A 22960-nucleotide genomic window follows, 5' to 3' on the forward strand; every position below is an offset into this window, starting at 1 on the left:
TACTGCTGAGCACCTGCCTCTCCCAGCCTTTTGGCTTTATTTCCCGTGACACAGTTTCATTTTTGTTTTGGATATTTGCTCTCATAAACCTTTCTCTCCCACTTCTAGAAATGCAACTTTTTTATCTCACATTCAAAATCAGCCACTGGAGCACTGGATACAATAGCTGGGATCATTTTTCCCTGGATTCAGGGAAGGCCTGATTCCCATAAAACTACCTTATACCTAAGTTTGAAATACAGGTCGTGTGCCACAGTTTATTTCTGTCAAAAACTTTACTGAAAGGCAATGCCAGTGTGTGTCTGAGGAGAAAATGCAGACTTCTCTTTCATTTTCAGACCAAACCTCTCAGACACTTCTTCCTGTCAACATCTCAGTGCAGAAAGGCCCTACATACTTCACTTCAAGCAGATGTCTACATTCACTGGTGTCTATTGAGGAATTTAAGTTTTCTTCTATGAGCACAGCAGGACATTATTAAAAAAAAAATTAATTGCCCTCAAGGCACCCATATTTTGCAGTCTGTGAGAGCCTGGAAGTTTTTCTCTGCAGGCAGAGCACCAGGATGGACCAACAGCAGAAATGAGTCTTTTGTCCTTGCCATAAGGGCAGTGGAATCTCTCCATCCAAATGTTTTGTGCTAAATCCAAATACAGGAGGCATAAACAGGTTGTAAAAAGGCAGCTGCTCTAAAAGCCCGATAGCAAAGATAGTCTGTGAAATATATTGGTGTGAATTCATAATGTCTGAGCAGTCTCAGCTGAATTAAAGACTGAAAAGAGGACCATAGCAGCAAAATATAATTTCAGAATTTGAGTTAGCCAAATGTGGTAATTCAAGGTTTAAGTGGTACTTTATGTTCTTAACATTTTCCACAGCACCTTTTGAAAACACCAAGGTGAAATAATCACTGTTGCAGAACCACAGATTTCTCTCAGGGAAAGTGTTTTATTCAGTGCAAAATGCAAGTCTATCTGAGTATTTGTGTAAAGCTGAGGCTTTTTCTCCCCCTTTGTAAGGCTGCAAAATAAAATGTTGCTGGATGAGTCTGTAAGCAACAGAAATGTTATTATTTTTTGATGTTACCAATAGTAATCTATTTTAAAAATGAAAAATGTATGAACATTTAATCACCTTAAATTAATGTTCACTTTAAAATTCAAAACCCCAAACAACCTTATCAATGAGATGTTATCACTGCTCCCTATTTGTATGCTTTCTGGAAATTAGTTCACTGGAATTAGATGGGTTTGAGTTTGACAGAATAAGCTGGAATATACTTTGTTTTCTATAAAAATGCCTACAGAAATTATGCAACAACAGTTAATTTTTGGTTTAATTGTCCAATATGCATGAAGCCTTTGATGGCAAAAGATGGTGGAAGTACTCAGGAGACAGAAAGAGAATCTAATTAACTAGTTTTCCAAGCTGTCTCTACTAAATTCATGCACCAAACACTGAGAAATGTGATATGGTTTTAAATCAACTCTAAACTCACCACAGCAGTCCTGTTCCAGGGTAAGTGATTTTAATTAGCTGACACAAACTTTTCCCCCAATTCATCACACTCAGGTTCCACATGCCCTCAGCATTCACTGGGTTTCTTAAAGATGAGAATGATTATCAGTGATGAGAGGTTTCATTTATCTCTCAGGCTGGTCCCTTTGAAGCACCAGCAGCAGGGCCCTGCACACAGTGTACCTGTGAAAACACCAGCCTGGAGTGCAGGGACATCACTGGAGCCAGCTTAAAGGCAGACCTTGGCAATTTTGTCCTTGCTAAGACTTCTCCTAAATGTAAAAAATGTCTGTTAAACACAAGGTAAGGGATATCTTGAAAAAAACCCGGTGAGCATAAAGGCACTGTTCTGTGTGTTAGGTGAGCCCCGGGTGAGTGGAGCAGCAGAGAGGGGTGCCCTGGAGCTGCACTGGAGCTGCAGTGGAGCCAGGTGGAGCTGGAATTAGAGCTGGAATTAGAGCTGGCAGTGGAGCTGCAGTGGAGCTGCAGTAGAGCTGGAATTAGAGCTGGCAGTGGAGCTGGCAGTGGAGTTGCACTGGAGCTGGAATTAGAGCTGGCAGTGGAGCTGCAGTGGAGCTGTCAGGACAGGGCTGCTGGGGCACCCAATCCCCAGCCCACCTCCATTCCCAAGGGAAGCAGAAGAGCCGGTGGAAGCAGCAGCACTCAGGGCAGCAACACTCTCCCAGTGACTGATAGGGCCAAGGAGCTGCAAGACCCTCTGAGCACTTCAGAGAGGATCCTTAACCTTGTAATTTTTTTATTTTTATCCTTTTCAGGAGGGTCAGCGTTATTTCCTTCATGGTCACTGCTGAGCACTACATAAATCCACATCCACCTGTGATTAATGGCTCTTTAGTACCAAAGGAAGGGGTTAGCTAAAACTTTTAGTCACTGTCAAACTTCATCATTTTCCCACTTTGTTTTCCTGTCTCCTGTGAGGCTTCTCCAGGGCAAAACCTAATGAAAGCTGCCACTGCATACTGGACGGACTCGGAATGAACTTCAGATGATACATATCACACCTACAGGCCACCCTCTCCATGTAGCTGTTGAAAACCAAGTGTCACAGGCCTGTGAATATTTTAAAAGCATGAGAAATCAGGGTCTGCCTGTTTCTGTTAATTGACCGGGTGAAAAAATATAGTACAGAAATAGAAATTCAATAGTGGCCTAATGGCACAGGCAATGAAGGTCATCTTCTTCCTCTGACTGCACTAACTTGATTCCTGGCTCACACAGCATTTGACATCTCCTTCAGCTCAATCTTCACTTTCTCCTGTGTGGGAATTGCCTCAGGATGGAGCTTAGGTTTCATAAAGCATGAAAATGCAAGAAATTGTAGCGAGTCCTGGGGCTGAGTTTTCACAGAGTGGCTGATCCCCCATCCCTGGAGGTCAGCACGAAGCAGCTCCAGACACAGCCTGGGGCACAGCCCTGCCATTCCAGGCTGGAGAGAGCCCCGTGAGCCCGGGGCCAGCCTGCCAGGGTGTGCCAGGGCAGAGGGCAGCGGCCGCCCCGGGCCGGCCCAGCCTCGCGTGCGATGCCACCGCGGATCCCCAAACACGGCCGGGCGTGGGCTTATCCTGCCTGACCTCAGACACCCTCGTGGGATGCCAGGACCAGCCTGGGCCCCTCGGCAGGGAGAGCAATGAGCAGTGAGCAGCTCAGAGGGGTTTGTGTGCTGCTGTGCCCAGCCATGTGCACAGCAGGGCACAGCCAGGCGGTGCCCGAGCGCTCCCGGGGCTCCTGCCCTGGAACCTGGAGCCCCTCTGGCTCCAGCCCTCGTCCTCCCCTCGGCTCTCAGGGCCGTGGGATGGGGCTGGTGTCCCCTTCACCTTTGCCATGCAAAGCCATGCTCAGGGAAGCCAAGGATGCAGCAGCACAATTATTTAATCTGGAGCTCAGCCAGGCCGAGCCCAGTCGTGGGAAGCCTCTCATTCTCACTAACAATTAACTGGTGATCAGTTTTCAAGGGAAGGCAGCGTACAAAAGTTGCTGATATTAGCAGTTTTGTTGTGAAATTTTTGGTTCCAGATTTAATTCTTGTAATTTCCACCATTGGCCTTGGACTTGTTTTCAGGGAGGGAGCCAGAAAACCATAGCTCTGTTATATGTCACACTGAACTTGTTCAGTGTGGCATAAAACACATTGAACACATTGAACAAGTTCAACACGTTGAACTCCTTCTCTAAATAATTCCTTTTTGATGAAATGGCAAGGGCAGAATGTTTGCAAAGTCTTGTGAAGCTTCTAGGGGTTTTGGGGTTTTTTTAAACTATAGATAAAGCCATGATTTCTATCACTGAGAAAATATTTGCTGAAACTCAAATTTGTGACCTCAAGTTTCCCAAACCTCATGCAATTCTTCACTTTCTAAAGCCTGTCTGATTGACTGGAACTGGAAAGCCATTCTTCTAGAACTTTGTAATGACTCTAATTGCATTTTAATATTTGATATGCTTTAAAATTGCAGAGAAAGTATTGACATCGATGTTGAGCCATCCTTCACAATACATGAGCTGCCCTACAAGAGTATTTGTGTGGTGACAATGAGAGCTGTAATTACCCATGATCCGAGATGGACAGTGGTGACATGTTTTATTCAAAAGACATGAATCATTAGTGCCTTTGCAACAGCCTGGAGAGAATGAGAATATTTATTAACTGTACAAGACTAATGACTGCTCTCACAGGCTTTCATTGGTGCCAGCTCAGGTCAAATCTGTGTATGGACTGTAAGGAGACACAGCCAGTCATAAATACAGAGAAAGTTATAATAAAGCCTGGAACAGTGTATCAATAAAGCATGCACAATTTAAATTTAGCCTCGTTGTCTTGGAGCTCCCTAACGATGTTTGCTGAGTAATGTTGGTGTGTGTGTTCACATAGATGCTGAATGCAAATGTCACTTTCTGCAGTCAGATATCACCCTCCACATGTCCCCAAAGAGTTACCACAGATGTGTGACATTCTGGCTCCAAGCAGCACTGCACTGAGGGTTGGTGTTTTCTGGCTGCACACTCTGGGTGATGAGGGCTGTTTCCATTCCCTGCCTGAGGTGTGCAGGGGCTGTGTCGGGGATAGATCAAGGGAAAGTTTGCAGTGAAGACTCTGCAGGTGGGTGGGCAAATGCAGATCTGCTCTAAAAACCTGACATCTTTTATTAAAGACCACTTTGTGAGATTGAAAGGCAGCACTTTGCCTGTTTGACTGAGGTGCATGACTGCACTGACACCCATGAGACTGTTTGCATGATGCTGGAGTGCACCTGTGACTGGCAGCTCTCCTCCTGCTGCCAGGGACAGAAACACCCAGGGGTTAAATCCTAGAGCTCCTCAAGCACTGTGAACTTCTTTTCTGAAAACGCCATTGCATTAAGGTGGTGCCAGTAAAACTGTAATTTCAAAGACCGTGAAAGTGGCTTGAAAGGAAGTTAAGGGAATATATTTAGGATGTGCTTTGTCATTTCTAGTGGAGCTCTTGGAACAAGGCAATGCTGAAGTACATGCAGTGGTTAAATACCACACAGCTGCTCATTAAAAGGAGAATTAGCTCCATCCCAGCCAAAACTGGGACAGCGTGTCTAGGAGGAGTGTGTTCCCTGGGCACCCAGTGGCACTGCTGTGGGACTGGTCAGGGATGGCAGAAGGGAACATCCCCCAGCTTCTGCAAGTTGGCTTGGCCTGGCATTGCCCTCCACTGCTTCAACCTGAGCAACTGACACAGGTGGCATGTGGGCCTTGGGCAGCCCAAATAATCTCCTTGCAGACCTTTTTGTGTGCAATTCCAGGGCCTCAGTACCAAACTCATTAAGTGTATGGTTTTGAATGACTGTGCTTGTAGTAAGAAAAAAGAAAAAGAAAGTCAACCATGATCATGTAGGTGGGCTGGGGGCTGCAAGGAACCCCCAGATCGGCAGCTGGAGTGCCTGGTGCCTGCCCATGTCATCCCATGCCATCTCATTCCATTATCCCATCACATCCCATTACCCCATTATCCCATTCTATCCCCTGCCATTATCCCAACCCATTATCCCATTATCCCCTCCCTCCCCGTCCCACTGCCAGCGATGCCAGCGCTCTGTGTGCAGCTGTGCTGTGCCCTGCAGAGGAGGAGGAAGAGGAGGAGGAGGTGGCTCAGGGGTGTTTTTGGAGCAGGATCAAAGCAGGGGCAGCTGCACTCTCCTGTGATTCCCTAATGGACACTTTCTGTGCCCGCTGCCTGGCCACACCACAGAGCACTCAGGCTCCAAACCTCCCCCTGCTCCAAAGTCCCTGGCTCAGGCTCCAAACCATCCCCAGCTCCAAAGCCCCTGGCTCAGGCTCCAAACCATCCCCAGCTCCAAAGTCCCTGGCTCAGGCTCCAAACCATCCCCAGCTCCAAAGCCCCTGGCTCAGGCTCCAAACCATCCCCAGCTCCAAAGCCCCTGGCTCAGGCTCCAAACCATCCCCAGCTCCAAAGCCCCTGGCTGCCAGCCCGTCCCTCTGTCCCACAGAGCTCATGTCCCTCCTGCCATGGGGACACTGCAGCCGCTCCCCAGAACATCTCTGGGCAGCAGCACACCTTGTGCCTTATGCTGGCTCCTGCAGGGTACCAGGGTTGGCACAGGGGACAGAGGGCACCCTGGGCTGCCCAGCCTCACACTGACCCTTCCGTTCTCCCCTGGAGAGGCTTTTTTGGCTTGGAAAGCCCTTCTTGGAGCATGGGGAGGAGCCAGCCCTGCTCCTGTGGCAGCTCTTGGCTGGGAGGGAAGAAGACAGCACATTGCTAATCAAAGGCATCCCAACGTTGGTGAGGGAGAGAGAATCATGCATCTGACTCTGTCTTATCAGAAGGCTAATTAATTACTTTATTATACTATATTATACACATTATATCTAAACTGAATCTGCCATGCCCTCGCTCTGCTCACAGCTGCACAGAACTGCTCTCATCTCTGATTCTCTTGTGACTGTCCCATGGCAGTCCAACTCTCCTGGCCCTGGCAGGCCAAGAAACAAAACACCATCACCGTGGGTAAACAATCTCCATATTTCATTCTACTTTGGCACAACACAGGCACAGCAAGTGATAAAATTTTTTCCCTTTCCCTGAGGTTCAGAGAATATGAATCTCAGAAATATTTTTGGGATGAATAGTGCCTTGCTTTTCTCTGTGAAGAGAATGTTGCAACAACAACACGGCTCCTATCCACTGGTCAGCTCCTCTTTCCTTTTCTTTCCTTTTGGGTGCTTTGGGGATCAGAGGTATCTGATGGTTAAAGGTTTTTTATGAAGAAAATTTCCTTGGCTGAATGTGTGAGTAACTTCACCAAGGGAAAAAAAAGGGTTTTAAAGACAAACAAACAAATAAACCTTCTGATATTATAAACTGGAAATTCAGATCAGCAAAATAATTTTGTTGAAAGAATTTTCTACTAGGAGTTGCTATTTTATTTTTCTTATTTTTCTTCTAGAATTTTCAGTGGAAAAAGCTCTACAAAGTGAAAAGCATTGAAATGAAAGTTTCTGCATGTAACAGACTGAGAATATTTGGGTTTTAATGCAGAATTTAATGCCTTTTCAAAGCACTCTAATTTTATTTTCAAATTAATTAAATTTCTTATGTCTGACAAATTTGTATTTTTTATTTACCTGTCAGTAATGATATACTACAAACTCATACTAGATTTTGGTAAAGAAATACATTAAAAAAAGCCACTGATGTTTGCAAGTAAGAAAAAAATCTGGTTTAAAGCATATTTTTGAAATTTGAAATGAGTGTCTAAGTTTGAAATGCGAAGTCAGTTTGAATGACTAACTCCATCCAACATTTTCACAGCACAGCTTTCTTCCTTTCAGCAGGGAGAACAGGCACCACAGCTGACATGAGAGGGAAGTAGAAAATTCTCCAAAGAATAACATTTTAATTCATCTTGAAATAAACATTGAGGGTCTGTGACTGACTCCTGTAAAGGTAGTAAAAAAAATACCATATAGAAGATGAACAGAAGCAGTAAAAGCCACCTATTGCAATGTATCATGATGTTGTTACATTGCTATCTGCCAACCAGCAAGTAAAAATTCCTCCTGTGACAAAATTGTAAATGCCACAATAACACCATATTTTCTGCTTTGTTTCTTGGAGGAGAAAAAAAAAAGTGTAAACTTGGGAATAATATAAAAAAATTGTATAAATAGGATTTGTATAAAACTCTGGGCAGGGAGCTGGGAATTGCCCCATTTCTCTGGGGTCAGACTTAAGGATTATTTGGCTGATCAGGGTAGTTTTAATCTGTAGATTTTTTTTTTTCCACAGAAAAAAATGATTCTGATGTACTGATAACTCACCTGTTGGGTCTAATGCTTCATGATTGCCTGCAGCACTGGCAATGAGTGCTCTATTTTGCTAAAAAATACACTCCTAATCAGTCCTGTTTGTTAAGAATATTTACATATCGTGACTGAAGAACTGAAAAAATTGTGAGGAAAACAAGTTTTTTGTCTCCGTTATCACCAGCTCCTGTAATTATGGCAAATGGGAAATGCTGGAACATCAGCTTGTGGCTGTGCCTTGCTTAGTAACTGCTTTTGAAATGGTGTGTCAGAACCTCAGTGCCATTGGAACCCAGTTCTCTGAGTTGAACTGACACAAGCACAGCACAGAAAAGTTCAGACAGCCATGAGGAGACAGGGGGGTGGTGGGAGCCCTGCATGGGCTGCGAGCACACCCAGCCTGTGCTGAGCAGCAAAAATAGCACTCAGGAGCAGTCATTGCCAAATGTCCTCAGAGGCTCAGCTCTGGGCAAGCACAGCCTCCACCTTTCTCGAAATGAGAGGTAGAGAAGCTTGAATGGTGCTTTAAGCAGTGCCAGTCCCCATCCCAGGTTTGGTAAGCCCTGACAGACAGCAGCAGGGAGCAGGGGAAGCCGGGATCCCGCTCTGACTCAGCCGCTCCCTGCCTTCCCTGCTGTTCCCATCTGCCTCTGCTGCAAGCACCCTGCACCCAGACAGCTTCCCATTGCATAACATATTCCCCCAGAAAGTTTGACAACATCCCTTGGCTTCTAAAAACAGCACCATCCCTGCATTGCTCACACAAAAGTGGATGGTAGATGGATGCAGCGAGCTCCTCCTGCGGCTCCTGCTGCACACCAAACCCCACCTCTGCCCAAAGCAGCTCCTGCAGCCTGCCAGGGCTCTCTGGGAACAGAGCTGAGGCTCCCTGGGGAGGGCTAAAAACCTATTGAAATAGGGATGCTAAAGTTATCAGCAGGAAAGGGGTGTGAGTGCAATCTTCTGTTCTCTTAAAGAGAGAATATTGACCTAAAATTTGTATTTTGTTTCAGCTGGCCATACATATTTCTAAAACAGTTTGGGACCTGCCTAATATTTGCCTTCAACCTGAACAGAATATTTTAGTCCACTTTCACAGTACCTACAGATTCACAGACTCAAGATCAGCCAGTCCAAGCAGCAGCCCAGCTCTACCACAATCACCCCTAAACCCAGGTGCCACATCCAGAGGCCCCTGAGCACTTCCAGAGACAGCGACCTCACCCCCTCCCTGGGCAGCTCATTCCAGTGCCTGACCACTCTTCCAGAGAAAGGCTTTTTTCTGATATCTAACCACAATCTCTCTTGGTGCAACTCAAGGCCATTTCCTCTCATCCTTTCACTTGGAACATGGTGGAAGGGACTGACCCTCGCCTGGTTACAACATTTTTTCAGGTAGTTCTATGGAGCAATGAGGTCCTGAGCCTTCTCATTTCCAAACTAAAAAAAAAAATCCAGTTAAGTTCTTTATAACCATCTTCTTAACATTAAGGTAAATGTCAAGGTATTTTATGCTCCATAATTTGAAGAATTGAAATTACCCGCTTTGAAAATACCTAAATGGAACTCTTAAGACAGTTCCAAAAGTATGGATGACTATTATTTTTACTGAACCTTATCACTGAATTGTTCCTCATCTGGAAACCTAGTTCACTTCCCTTTCCCCACCTGTTCCCCTTTTTCCTTTAAGAAAAGAAATTGGAGTCTCCAAATGCATCAAAATGTATTCATTGATATATAAGTAGATAGATAGATTCATTAATAATATATAGATATTGATATATTCATTCATAATATGTGTGTATATATATATATTCATTCATAATATAATATTCCACATATTATTTTAATTTTTTCTGTTTCCACAGATGATTTTATTTTTTTCTCATAGTTTTACCTAACACCCCAAAGACTGGGGAGAAGGCATGTAGAGGTCTTCTGGTACTCCTGCCTGGGAGTGCTGCTGGGCCCCTAAGCTGCTCCCTGGTGCTTTCCTGGGGCACAGTGTGGCTGTGCTCATCATGGAGCGTGTGCTCCTGGAGCTCCCTCTCTGCTCCTGCACTTCCAGCCCTGCTGGGGTCGGTGCCAGCCAGGAGAGGGGACCCTGAGGGGACCCTGTGGGACAGGGTTGGTGTGGCAGCCCTGGCACTGGGCCGTGGCTGATGCTCCTGAGAGGGACGAGGGCACGGCGAGCTCAGCCCCCATGGCCTGGCCTTTCTCCTCACCCCCTCGCATTCCCAGCTGAGGGGACAGCCCCTTGTGTCAGACTCCTTGTAATTCTGGAGAAGAGCCTCTTCCTGCAGCCCAAAAGAGGGGAGCAGCACAGCTGTGGCCATGCCCACCCCTGTGTCACCCTGCTGCTGTGGCACAGCTGGGAGGGGACCTGCTGCTCTGGGATCACAGAGCCCCTGCCAGGGCACCAGCACAGCCACCACTGCCTCTTGGCAGATCATTCCCCTCCTGAAAATGTCTGAAATGCAACTTCTGCCTTGTTTTTTAAAGAATTGCCAGCTTGACAGAAAGTAGGAAAAAAAAGAAATTAAAATCCAGGATCTGTCTTATTCATATCCACTTGCAAATAAAAAGCACTGTGGAAACACAACCCAAGCAGAACAGAGATTTATTTTCAAGCATGTGAGCAGTTTAAGGTCATTTACTTAAAATTACATTCAAGAAACAACAGTGATGCTTCTGCATTACTCTCTCCCTTTAATGCCATTCTGCATCTAATCCGTCTTCCTGCTCAATAGAAATAGCTTACTCCCACGTCTGAGGAGAGGATTGGGCTGGAGCCTGCATCTCAAACACCCTCCTGTCACCAGCAGGGAATGCCATTTTTAGATCTCCCATTCCAAAGAAAGGTCAGTCACTATTCTAAACAATAGAAGGAGAAAATAGTCAGTCCACTTTACCCTTTCTCGAGCTTGTAAAAGGGAAACAAACAAATAAACAAACCAGTGCCAAGGTAATTTCCAGTATTTTAATATAGTTCCACAGAATCAACAGACTCTGGCAGTAAGTTTTTTCCTCTCAAGATGTGATCACACGTTTCTGACAACAGCACAGCAGCGCCGTGAAAGGACATCAGATAAGAAATACAGCTGGTTGAAATCTGCATTTCAAATTCCTCACAACATTTTTCAGGAGAAAAAGAAATCTTCAGAAAATAAGTATAATAAAATTCCCAACAACAGCGTGTCAACACAAATGGTCAGCTTTGATTTTATATGGATGCATCCAGGAGGTTGTGGGGAAATGTCCTTCAGGGTGTGGTAATTGGAAAGGACAAGTCCTCAGAAGCTGCATTCCCAAGGTTGGACCAGTATTTTAATTTCTTCCCCTCAGGCTCTCGGGGAAGCCCATGGAGAGCAGCCCTTCAGCCCAGCCAGAGAAGGTGGCTGGCCCAAGGGTGTCCATGGTACAGGTGGGAATTCACAGGGAAGAGTCACCAGCAATTTTTGCTTTACGGTGCCCAAGGATTCCAGGCAGCTGCAGCTGAGCTCAGGAATTGGCCAGTGGAAGATGTCCAGCACCTCCACAGCCACTTCTTGTTCCCCTTCATTGAAACATTCCTGGTCAAGCTTTCAAAATAACTTACTTTTTGTTTGAGATCTTAGCTTTTTGTTTTAGACTTTCTGCCAGCTTCCCCTAAGCTTTTGGCTCAGATGTTGGTGAAATTACCCAGCACTTACCTCCTTGCAGAAGAGGCACAATGTGGTTCCAGGGCCACTGGCCATGGAAAGTCAGTCTGAATTAGCAGCAGCAGAGGTTTTGAGTGGCAGAGTGAGAGGAGGATGTGGTGCAAATGCTCTGTCATTGAAATTTGGGCTGAGAGTGTAGGGACACAAGTCTTGCCAGACACAGAACAGAGATCATTATTCAACAAATAAGATATTCCATATGAGAAATAAGAACACAAAAAATAATACAAAAAGGAAACCCATTGCAGCTATATCCATGGTGGTATTTAACACTTTTTGTATCCTCCAAAAGGAGTTTAATAAATCTGAAGATGAAAAATAAGAGTTCCACTTTGGGTAATAATTGAAAGTAATTTTGCAGGTTAAGGGTCATAAGAATGGGAAAATTAAAAAGTACAGACTGCTCTGCCTGAAGTTTTGTAGAAGATTATTTTTTGTTTTGCATTATGTAATCAAATAAACACATCACAACATTATCACTTGGGGCTTGAAATGCAGTGAATGTCCCTGGAGCTCCTTTGATGCCACCTGCCACGGAGGAAACATCTCCCTTGTGGTGCCAGGCTCCAGGCCAGGTGAGGTAAACCAGCACTAAAAAATTCCTTTCTGGTGTGATGGTATGAATATATAAATATACAACCCAGCCTGATCTGCTGTGAATGCTCCTGGACACAGTGGCTGAGGACAGCTCTGTGGCAAAGAGCTCTGCTGGGCACTGAGCAGCCTTCACGGGGCCCTCACCTCATCTCTCCAGTGATGCAGTGCTGGTAACTGGGTGCTTTTCACCTTCAGCTCTTACACAGAGCCCAGCCAGTAAAGATTCAGCTCCTTCATGTGTGCTGTTCAAATAAATTACTTCTGAGGATGAAATTGCAGGAAATTTTTGAGTATTTGGGAGGATATTTAAATTCTGGTCAAGATTGTGTTCTTTAACATGTATCCTCCTTTTTTCTACAGCATGCTCTGAATATTGTCCTTATCCTTTCCCTTATATTCTTTAAACAAATATTTTGGTTTTCTTTCTTTTTTTTTTTTTTTCTTTTCCCCCTTATTTAGGCATAAATAGACACTCAAGACATTAAATACCTCAGCATGCAGTGAGTTGTGATTCTGGCTCTATATGCAATACTGGTACATTCAGTATAAATAAAATTATAGTTTCAGCTATCATATATGTATAGTTTTGTAAATCAAGAGTATTAAGTGGGAACAAATTAGACAGGAACCATTTCTACTTAAAACTGCCTTTATTCTGGGCTGCAAGTCAGCCTGTGTGCAGTGTGTAGGGGTGACACTGCCCACTCTGTCCCAGGAACATCTCACCTGCCAGAGCTGAGCAGTCTGGGCACTGCCTCGGTGGCAAATTACAGCAGAATTTAGCTCTGGATAGACTCCACAAAGCAAATTTATTCAAACCATTTCATATTGAAAAGCCTGATTACCATTTACCATATGATGCCTTTCTATCACTTCAGCAGTATCAAAAGGCTTTATTGTAGATGAGATCAAATAAATATAGCAAAACCATGAAAAAAGAACAGAGTCATATCCTGACTGATAGCATGCTCCTACAGACTACTGCCACCAGCTGAGAGTATGTGCCAATATTTTTATGAGCCATCATTACCAAACATTACTGAAGCAGGCTGGAAGAAAACAGCAACCTAGAAGTGGTGTTTAAGAAAGCCCTGGGAAAGGAGGAGAACAGAAGAGGAGAGCTGCTGAGCTGAATCAGCATGTGGGCTGTAGCTGGAACAAAAGGATTCTTCAGTTCATGCCAAAAATACTCGTCAGCGCTGCTGCTTTTTTAAGCTTAACATTCATAGGTGACTTTTCCTGCTTCTGAGGAGTCTTGTGGGAAGCTGCACTGGCTCAGGTATGGGTGGCTGTCAGAGCCCTCACTCTGCTCCCTTCAAGGGCTTCCTTGGGAGAGGAGCTGGCTGCTTGGGGAGCAGGGCAAGGGGGGCCCTCTGAGCCTCTGGGGTGTCCCAGGAGCCCCTCCAGGCTCTCCCCCAAGGGTATTCTTGCTTCTGAACACACTCCAGCCCTTTCTCTTCCTCTGCCTTCTCAGCTGGCAGGACCTCAAAGGCAGCTCAGCAAATCATTGCTGAAGATCCCAGCTGCAGAGGTATCTTCCATCTCAGTGGGGCATGAACAGTCTTTAGGGGACTCATTACAAAGAATTAAATATTATTAAAGTTACCAAAAACCCCACAAAAGAGCAAAAGATTATTTTCCTTGGTGATCAATCAGCCTGAAGGACTCATTATTGTAGGGAGCCACAGAGTCCAGAAATTTCAAAAGCTTCAGGAAAGATCAGTTATATGTATCACCAAAAAAAGGGGAAAATAAATCATCATACTGAAGAAATGCAAAGAATCTTCTCAATTTTTGGGTTTAAAAGAACATTTAACCTACATCAGCAGGATGGGTGATGGCAGAGCTCACACCCAAACTGTGCTGCTGCCTCTGCATGTTCTGAGGGGCAGCTTGGAGGGAACTCCTGCTATTGGTAAACCAAGGAACAAATGAAAAAAAATGCAGAAATTCTACATGTAAGGTTGATTATTTTAAGGTGTGGATAGGAAAATGTGCTTGTCTGGGTCCTCTGGGATTTTCTGGGGAGAAGCAATCCTGCTCCTGCACAACGTGCCACGTGTGTTTGTGTTTAGCTTAGCTGTGGGAAGCAGGCCTTACTTGTAAAGCTGGGCCTAAGCTTGCATTTTGCAGCACTTCAAAGAACATCACCAAAACCAATCTTTTAGAACCTGAACATGTTTGTTATCTTGCTAATCCTAAAGCAAAGAGATCTAAGGAGACAGCAAGATGAACAATGCAAAAAAAAATTACAGTGTATACACTTGAAAAACCAAGGTGTCCTTTTATTCTTCAGCTAGAAATCCAGTTTTTTCATCTGAGCAACTTAATAATAATAAAACCATAATTTCAGCCTCAAAATGTGTTTGCTTTTAGGAAATGAAACCAACTTTTTAGTTAAATAACATTGTTCCCTGGAAACAAGATCAATCTATGGTGTTGAAATCACATTTACATGAAGCATTTCCTCATTTAGGGGCATTTAATTACTTCAGGAGTATGAAGTATAAAAATTAATATATCCATACAGAAAAATTAAGAGAAAATAAGGCCCTTTACTTCATAGCTTTGCTGATTATGGGTCAGTAGGAATTAGATTGGGCTTTAATTCTTCCCCAGCGTGAAAGGGATTCAATCAGTTACACCACGAGCTGATATTATTAATGCAATCATGGCCTAGAAGGAACCAGCCCTAAAGGGAGATGCCAAAATGAATTCTTCCTGTAGTAACAAAGGAAGCCAGAAGAGTCCTTCACAGCGAGTCACGTCTGCACTGAGTACAAGCCTGATGTTTCATAAGCCTCCAAATAAACCTGCTGTGAATTTCCCATTTCTGTCTGTACATCCAGCTCTTGCTAAGGGCTCCACAGGCATTCAGAGCATCACTAAAGGAAGGTATTAGATTCACTATGTCACTGAATTGCAAACTTCAATGGGAAAAGTATCAAATAGTGAATTATTTCATAATATATCCACTACTCAGGCATTTAGGTACGTTTCCATCTTAATTAAAAGGCCAAACATTGCAAAAGGCTTCAAGGAAACATTTAAGTTTTCGTAATCAAAGCATAAAATTAATCTATGGAACAAATTACTGCATAGCAAACTAATGATCTTTTCAGAAGAAAGCACTGAGAGGCTCTGAAAAAAAAAAAAAGAAGAGAAATTAGGTTTCCTATCTACCTCTCCCTACAAAAATGTTGGGTTTTTGGGCCCGGTCCCACTAGTGATGTGCAAGAGGGCAGCACAGCCCTGGCCCCAGCAGTCCTCAGGCTGCACACATCCTGCCAGCCTGCCCTTCCCAAATGGAATCAGTGCACAGAGGCTGGGATGAGGTGATTGCAGCAATGACAGGCAGCTGTGCAAAAGAGGCCTGGGAGGGCTTGGAGAGGATGAGAGCCCATCCTCCTGTCCCTGGGAGGCTTGGAGAGGATAAGAGCCCATCCTCCTGTCCCTGGGAGGCTTGGAGAGGATGAGAGCCCATCCTCCTGTCCCTGGGAGGCTTGGAGAGGATGAGAGCCCATCCTCCTGTCCCTGGGCACACCAGGGCTCCCTGGGGTCCAGGAAGCCTTGGGAATGGCAGGGACTCATTAGCCCACTTGTAGCACCCCAGGGTTTGAAAGTGCAGGATCCTGATTTATGGATAAGGTGGCTTGGGTCAGAACAGAGGTTTTTAAACTGTACTTGTTGTCAATTATTTCCTCCTCCTGCCGAGTTCTGTTGAGCTGGACCCAAAGCATTAATAGAGCAGGACTACCATCATCAAAATATATGAAAATTCACATCAATAGAACTGTCTGATCAGCATTTGCTCTTCGAATATGAGTAAGAATGTTTTATTGCAGGATAATAAAGCAATAGCAGTGGCCAAGGTGTATAAACATTTTCCAGGCATTCCTTTAGGATGTCATGCACAAACTGTCAGCAGCTGCTCCATAATGATCTCATGAGCCCAGGAGTGCAGGGCCTCCTGCTCCAAGGCAATATTTCAGAATGGGGAAGGCATTTGCTGTTTATCTGTATTAATATTATGAAGTGGGTTATGACTGGACAACAAAATGAATGACTTTGTTATAATCTGGGTGTCAGAGCCTTTGGGAGCAATGGTCAGGCTTCTGCTGACCTTCACTGAAAAATATCCAGGTTTTGAGACACCACTGGGTGATCTGAAGAGAGCAGGCTAAAAATGTATGCAAAGTTATTACAAAGTATTTGTGTTTCATTTTAAAATATGTGGAAAATCACATTAATGCAGAGTCAGTGAAAAGTGCACATGTGCCATCTGACTCCTCAAAAATCAAGGTTAACTTATATTTAAGAGATTATTTTTTTATAAGCTCCATTCAGGCATACATTTCTCCACTGTGCAAAGGTTATGGTTCCTTTGCTGGTTCCTTTCCTTGTTGATTCAGGATTTGAAACATATCCAAGGGTATTTTTTCCCATTCGTGACTTAAGTCTTGCTCATACACAGAACTTAAAGAAATAATTTTAAAAATGTTTTTATTACCTTATTTATTAGTTACATTTGTATATCAGCTAATCTTCATGTTTTGAACAGAGTCTGACCTCTTTCCTCTCAAAGCCATGGAAAACTTTCCTCTTGGGCTTCCAGCAATCCCAGACACTTATCACTTTCTTTGCAGTACTGATTTTTCTGTGATAAGATAGATCTCTCTTTGGTATAGCTGAATGTGATAGATATTTGTTAAGTACTTCTTTGAGATAAAATATTATTTCTTTTTCCTCTTTAATTTATAAATGTGAAATGGCAAAGCTCCTGACTTGCCTTACCTGCTGAGCCACTGAAAGAGATGAGAGCATAAATATCTATGACATCCACACTATTACCAAATACATTCATTAACAGCAGTGCTATCACAGTGAATACCAAGTGAATTGACAGTGACAGGGCAATAAATTAAAGTGTTTATACCTTTTTCTCAGCTTACAAATAGCAGAGTTATTCCTGACCTTTGATGTAAACCTTAATGATCACTGGTAAATCAAACATGATACTGTTAGGATTCAGTGTCACAGCTGAGACCTTTTCACCCTGGAGATGCAATATCTTCTAAGAATATCCTCTTGGATTACAGTAATTATCATCCATACCTTGTGAAGGATTAATATTCATAGGAAACTAGCTCATTTCCATTGGAAACTTCCCAGTTTACTCTTGTGGGCTTCAATAATGAGTTGCATGATGCAAGTTGTCTGTAAACCCACCACTGTCTCCTGGTTCCTGGGCAGTCCCAGCAAGGGGCTGCCACAAACATCCCTGGGCTCTTGGGCTCTCAGATGGGCTGCAGATCCCTGAAGGAGAGGTTTTGAGGCAAAAGAGGGACCAGTTTCCAGGTTTTATGCATTTTGTGAATTTAACCTTGCAGAAGAAGAGAAATTGTGTACACCAGTCAGGTTGCAGGCTTCAAGCTTTCATTTTGTTAGTTGAACTTACTGTCTTGCTCTGGTCCGTAAGAAATTATTTTTCCAAAGGAGCAGATCTCAGACTCTCTCTGATAGAAAATCATGAAACAGAGGTGCTAACCCCTATTTAAAAGATCTGATATCCTGAAGATAGGCTTTCTTCCCTTCATTAGCTGCCTCGAAAGAAGCCCCTAGACAGAGCAAAAAGCAGAGTTTGGGCTGATGAAAGTTGACAGTTTTCGGACAAAAACAAGCAACAAATCTTGGCTAACAATAACCATGATACCAACAGTGAAATATGTAGGGTAACTAAGAGGGGAGAAATTGGGCCTTTTATTTCATGTTGGGCCAAGGCAATGGTTCTATACCAAATATATGGGTGCAAAAGCATCCCAACACTCTTGCACTTATTCCAGTATAAGAACAAAAAGCACCTCTGTCTTCAGAGAAGAGACTTCATAGCCTTGCAGGATCACTTTGGGTTCAGTTCATGCTTTATGTACAGTTTTTGTTCAGTTTTACCTCTTTCTCTAGGTAGCTGGCTGGGCCCAAGAAATAAAATTATATGAGAGTGATCATCCAACCCGTGTTTTAATTCCTGCCCTGGGAGATTGTAGATCTAAGCAGTTGGTGATCTGCAGAATTCTCCTGCAAATATTTGGCAGTGTTTGCCGAGGCCAGCTCCAGCTTCCCTGGGTGACTTTTTCCTAATGCTTTTCTTTATCTCTCTTGCTTTCAGATAAAATATCAGCTCATGAACTGCAATAATAGCCTTTCCCTCCAGATTTATTTTCCTTCCGCGGTTTTGATTCCAAAAAATAAATTCCGGCAGCGGATAGGAAATTTCTCAGAGGGAAGCTTCCTGTGATAGCCACAAATCCGTGCGGGATCGGGGCGGCTCGGAGCCTGCAGCAGGAGCTGCTGGGGCTCCCGGTGCCCGCAGAGCTCCCGGTGCTGCGCATCCCAGCCGGAGGATGGCACGGTTGCTCAGCTCAGGCTCCGAGGCATCGCTTACACTTGAACTGATGACACTGAGAACGTTTGAGCCCCTCTCCTTTACAGCGGAGACTCTAATCCACAGCGGTCCAAAATACGCTAAAAAAAAAAAAAAAAAAAAAAAAGGAGGGGGGTGGCAGGGAGGGGGAAAGGAATAAAGAAAAGGGGAGGGGGGGAAGGAGAGAGAAAATTAAAAGTCCTTCAGGCCAATGTCGTTTCAGCAGAGCAAGGTCACGGTGGGGCCAGCGCTGGCTGGAGCTGAGCTCCAGGGAGCAGAGGGCTCCGCAGGCTGATTGCAGCTGCTCTAATCTCCGGGGATGCTGCTCAAGGCAAAGCTGGGCTGGGCACAGGGACAGCGACAGTGCCAGGCAGCCCCAGTGCCTTCCCCGCCACAGCCTCCATCGTGCCTTACCCAGCCTCCATCCTGCCCTTATCCAGCCTCCATCCCACCTCCATCCAGTCTTTACCCAGCCTCCATCCCACCTCCACCCAGCCTCCTTCATCCAGTCTTTATCCCACCTCCATCCAGCCTCCATCCCACCTCCATCCAGCCTTTACCCAGCCTCCATCATCCAGCCTTTATCCCACCTCCATCCAGCCTCCATCCACTCTCAATCCAGTCTTTAACCAGCCTTTACCCAGCCTTTATCTCCTCAGCACAGCCAGCTCCTCCTGCACCAGCACTGCCCTGGGCCCTGGGGGAGGAAGCTTTTAAAATGCAGCAGTATTGAAGTATCAGAAAATGTATTTAGTAAATAGAAACACGGGCACAAAAGCTGCCACGTTTTTGAAAGGGATATAATGGTAAGGAACTGCAGGGGATCCTCCCTGGGCTGTTAAGGGCTGCTAGAGCTGGCTCCTGAGACAGGGCTGTAAACATCATTTGTGCACATTCTGCTCACCAGCACTGAACATCTGTCTCTTGCTAGACTTTACTGCAACTTTGCCATTTTCTCCAGTTGCTGATGTTTTGAGTTTTGAGTTTTGCATTGTTTTGAGTTTTAATTTCCCTGTTAAATGCAGAACCTAGATGAAGAGGATCACAGAATTTCTAGTAATAATTTCCCTGACTTGCCTCTCCTTGAACAGAAGAGGCAGGTGCAGACACTGAAATAAATTCTACTGAATTACCAGTGCAGTCCTCAGTCTGCACCATAATCCTTTAGGCACGAGGAGTATCCAAAAAGCTTTTTTCTGGGAATCTCCCAGAAGTATTTTTTTCCAGCTAACAATCTTGCTTAGTTCTACTGAAAAAACACAAGGTTTGCTGATAACACTTCTCTCTTATCATGTCCATTTCCAAAATACTGCAAGTAAATGATTTGGCAGAAACAGTACCATAATATCAAGTGATAATTAGAAGCTGTAAAATATTAAGGAAAGTCCTACAGGGCTCTGGTTATATATACAGACCAAAAACTGTGTTCAGAGCAAAAAAAAAAAAAAGCATGGAAAAGAACTGAAATGGGGACCACACCTCTAGCCACCATTCCTGACCCCCAGGGGCACTACTGACACAACCCTTTCTCTTAGAGAGCAGAAGTGTTGGGAGTTATGCCACTGGGTCAGCAAGAGAGCTCCTGCAAATTGTTGTTGCCTGCCCACTGCAGAAAGGGCAGAGGGTGCAGCAGGCAGGTTAAAACCACTCCTGTGAGCTGCTGCTCCTGCCAGGAGCCCCCGTCTGCAGGCAGCCACTCCTGTGCCCTGTGAGCAGCCCAGGAGAGGGCTGGGCTGTGCCAGCCCCTCTGCCTGGGCACAGCTGGCACCCCAGGTCCCCCCTGCTGCAGGAGCAGGAGAGGCTCTTTCAGCCCAAGGCCGGCTGTGGGTGCTGTCCTTTGGCAGCTCTGCTGCTGACTCCCCTTCTAGTCTGGCAGCTCCCTGTTTCATCTGTGGCTTCAGGCACTTTCTAGGTGAGTCTGCATGATGAGCAACTGGAGACAAGGCAGACATGAAAGCAGCTTTAGGAGCAGTACACTAAGTGTATCCATATTTCATAGCCAGCCTAATGTGCCCAGGAGATGTTCCCTGTAGCTGTGCTCCATACAGAAGCCCTGGCTGTCCCTGGAGCGAGAGCTGCATCAAAGATTTGCAGAATCCAGTGCTGATTTCAGGTGCCTTCAGGCATTTCCTGATGTCCAAAAAGGAGAAGATGAGGAAGATGAAGGACACTGCCACCAGTGTTGAGGTGCAGCATCAGCCTTTGCTGGCAATGGAGCTCACTCTTGTCCCAAGGTCTGGGCTATCACTCACCAGTTTGTGTGCTACAATTTGCAGTCTGGTCCCTCCTGAGAGATGAGCTAATTTTTCTAGGGCAGGAAGCATCTTCTGCAGCATTTGAAAGGTCTCAGACAGGAGCTTGATGCCTGAAAGATGATGTTGGAGCAGTGATTCCTGCAGCTACAATCAACTGGGGCTTGGGGCAGCTGGCATTTCTGCACTGTAAAGCATCCCCTAAAATCTGGGATCTATATCCATAGAAAATAAATAAATACAATGATCTACCTGTGACCCCGGCTTCAGTTCTGAGGGAAGTTACTGCCATGGGAATACACTGCTTGCTTGACATATGATTACCTGTGTGCTTGCCTTCCCAACTTCCACAGGTGCTGAAGAGAGACAATGAGCAGATCCTCTTAAATCTCAGTTTAGATTGACACAACCTCCAAGCCCCTCCTCACCCCTCCCAGCTTTAGGTTGTGTTCCTGATTATTTATTATTAACTTCCAGGTGGGAACTCTTCCAGTATTCCCAACACTGGGTTGCCAACACTGGAAATTAAATAAATCTTATATTTTTCTTTTAAAAAGCATTTAACTCCAACAATATGCAGTTGCAACTGTGAATTACTGAACTCATTTTACAGAATATGTTTCCCAGTCAGAAATGAAATTGGCAGTGCAACCCCTCCACCCCCCAGAATTACTTGGCTAAAGTAGTAGCCAGATGAGCAAGCAAAAAATCACAAGAGGATTAAACCAAATATGCAGCTCAAACAGAGGAGCAGCTGAACCCTCCAGCATTTCAATACACAGCTGATTCAGCAAAACAGATAGATATTCAAATGAAGGATGCCACTGAAAGGGAAAGCAGGCAGCCTAATCAATACAGTGTGCAGCCTGTCCTGGTACAGGGAAAGCAGCAGCCTAACGAGCCACACAGGAAAGTGAAATGGGCAGAAATTTTGCTTTTGCCAGGACCGTGAAGCCCCAGTGGAAGAAATGTCCAGGAAAGGTAACTCATGGAGATAGGCCACTGCTCTCTTATGCCTCCATTATCCCCTCTTGGGATTGATCCCTGCAGTGTGGGGTTAGAGGAGGCCAGAAAAAAGCAGCATTATTTTCCCTCAACCACACAGTTTATAGGAAGTGGGATATTGTTTAATTCAAGATTGCAAGTTTATAATTTTCAGCTAGCTACAAGTTGTTCTATTGTACTACACAGATGTTTTATTCTCTGTGAACTATGCAGAAGTAGATTTGATTTAGAGAAATATTTCACTTCACCAAATACTTTGAAAACTGATATACCAACAAATGAAGCAGAGACGAGGTTGAGGAGATTCACATTGTCCTGCTCACATCTTCCTCACAAGAGACTCTTTAGTGCCACTCAGTCCCTCCAAAGCTGGGGCTGTCTCAGTCACAGAGTCCTGTCCCCTGCACTTGCCTGGGTCTGGACACTCTGTAAGGAGAAGAGGGTTTGCCTGGGAGGTGCAAGGTTTGTAGCTGTGTCCTTGAGCTTTGAACACAGACACACACTGCTGCTCCATCCCCTTCTGCCAGCAGAGAAATCTGCTCAGAGAAACCTTCTCACAAGAACAAACCTTATTCACAGAAAAGTAAACAGGAAAAGGCTGGGAGAGCAGCTGATTAAAGGACGTGCCAGTGCACATTAAAATATTTGCTAATTGCAAATCTCTTGTCCCACTGGGCTGCCAGCTCCTGCTCTGACTCACGTGAAATGTCAGATGGCTCCAGACTGAATCAATAACCTCATCCCTCAGCTGCCCAGCAGAGAGGAGACAGCAGCAGCACCAGCGCTGATTCTGCTTCCCTGTTCTTCTTCCCTTCCCCATTCCCACATTCCATCGGGGTGGTTTGCTCAGATAAAGCTGGTTACAGTGCTGAGCATGGCCTGAAAACCTGAAGAGTGAACTAATATTTAGATTTCATTGCAATGTTAGGGAAGAGCCATGTCAAAGGCAGTGAGACAAAGGCCATGTGGAAGATTTCTCCATTTGTTGCAGCTTTTCTAATCAACACAACATTGCCATGAAGGAAGAGGCTGGGCATCCCCCAGCAGCCTGTGAGAACAGGCAGATAAATCATCCCAAACAAAGGTAAAAGCAAAGTTCATAACTTGAACATGTCACAAGAGCTGCTTCCATAAGAAAACATTCACTCACA

General features: G+C 44.8%; 2 long non-coding RNA genes across 3 annotated transcripts in view; both read right to left on the bottom strand.

Moving 5' to 3' along the window:
• LOC135281282 (uncharacterized) overlaps nt 1-22960 on the bottom strand; it is a 173941-nt gene that overhangs the window by 16630 nt on the left and 134351 nt on the right. The gene's annotated exons all lie outside the window — the stretch shown is intronic.
• LOC135281491 (uncharacterized) lies at nt 17134-21385 on the bottom strand. Of its 2 annotated transcripts, none has more exons than XR_010348110.1 (4): nt 21057-21385; nt 20805-20917; nt 19143-19249; nt 17134-18653 (listed from the first exon to the last, which is right to left on the bottom strand). It is a non-coding gene; the product is annotated as an uncharacterized LOC135281491 (long non-coding RNA). The 2 variants fall into 2 exon arrangements; XR_010348111.1 differs by having other exon boundaries at nt 19193-19249; nt 21057-21382.

The sequence above is a fragment of the Passer domesticus genome, chromosome 15 (assembly GCF_036417665.1).
Source record: "Passer domesticus isolate bPasDom1 chromosome 15, bPasDom1.hap1, whole genome shotgun sequence".
Classification (NCBI taxonomy): Eukaryota; Metazoa; Chordata; class Aves; order Passeriformes; family Passeridae; genus Passer; species Passer domesticus.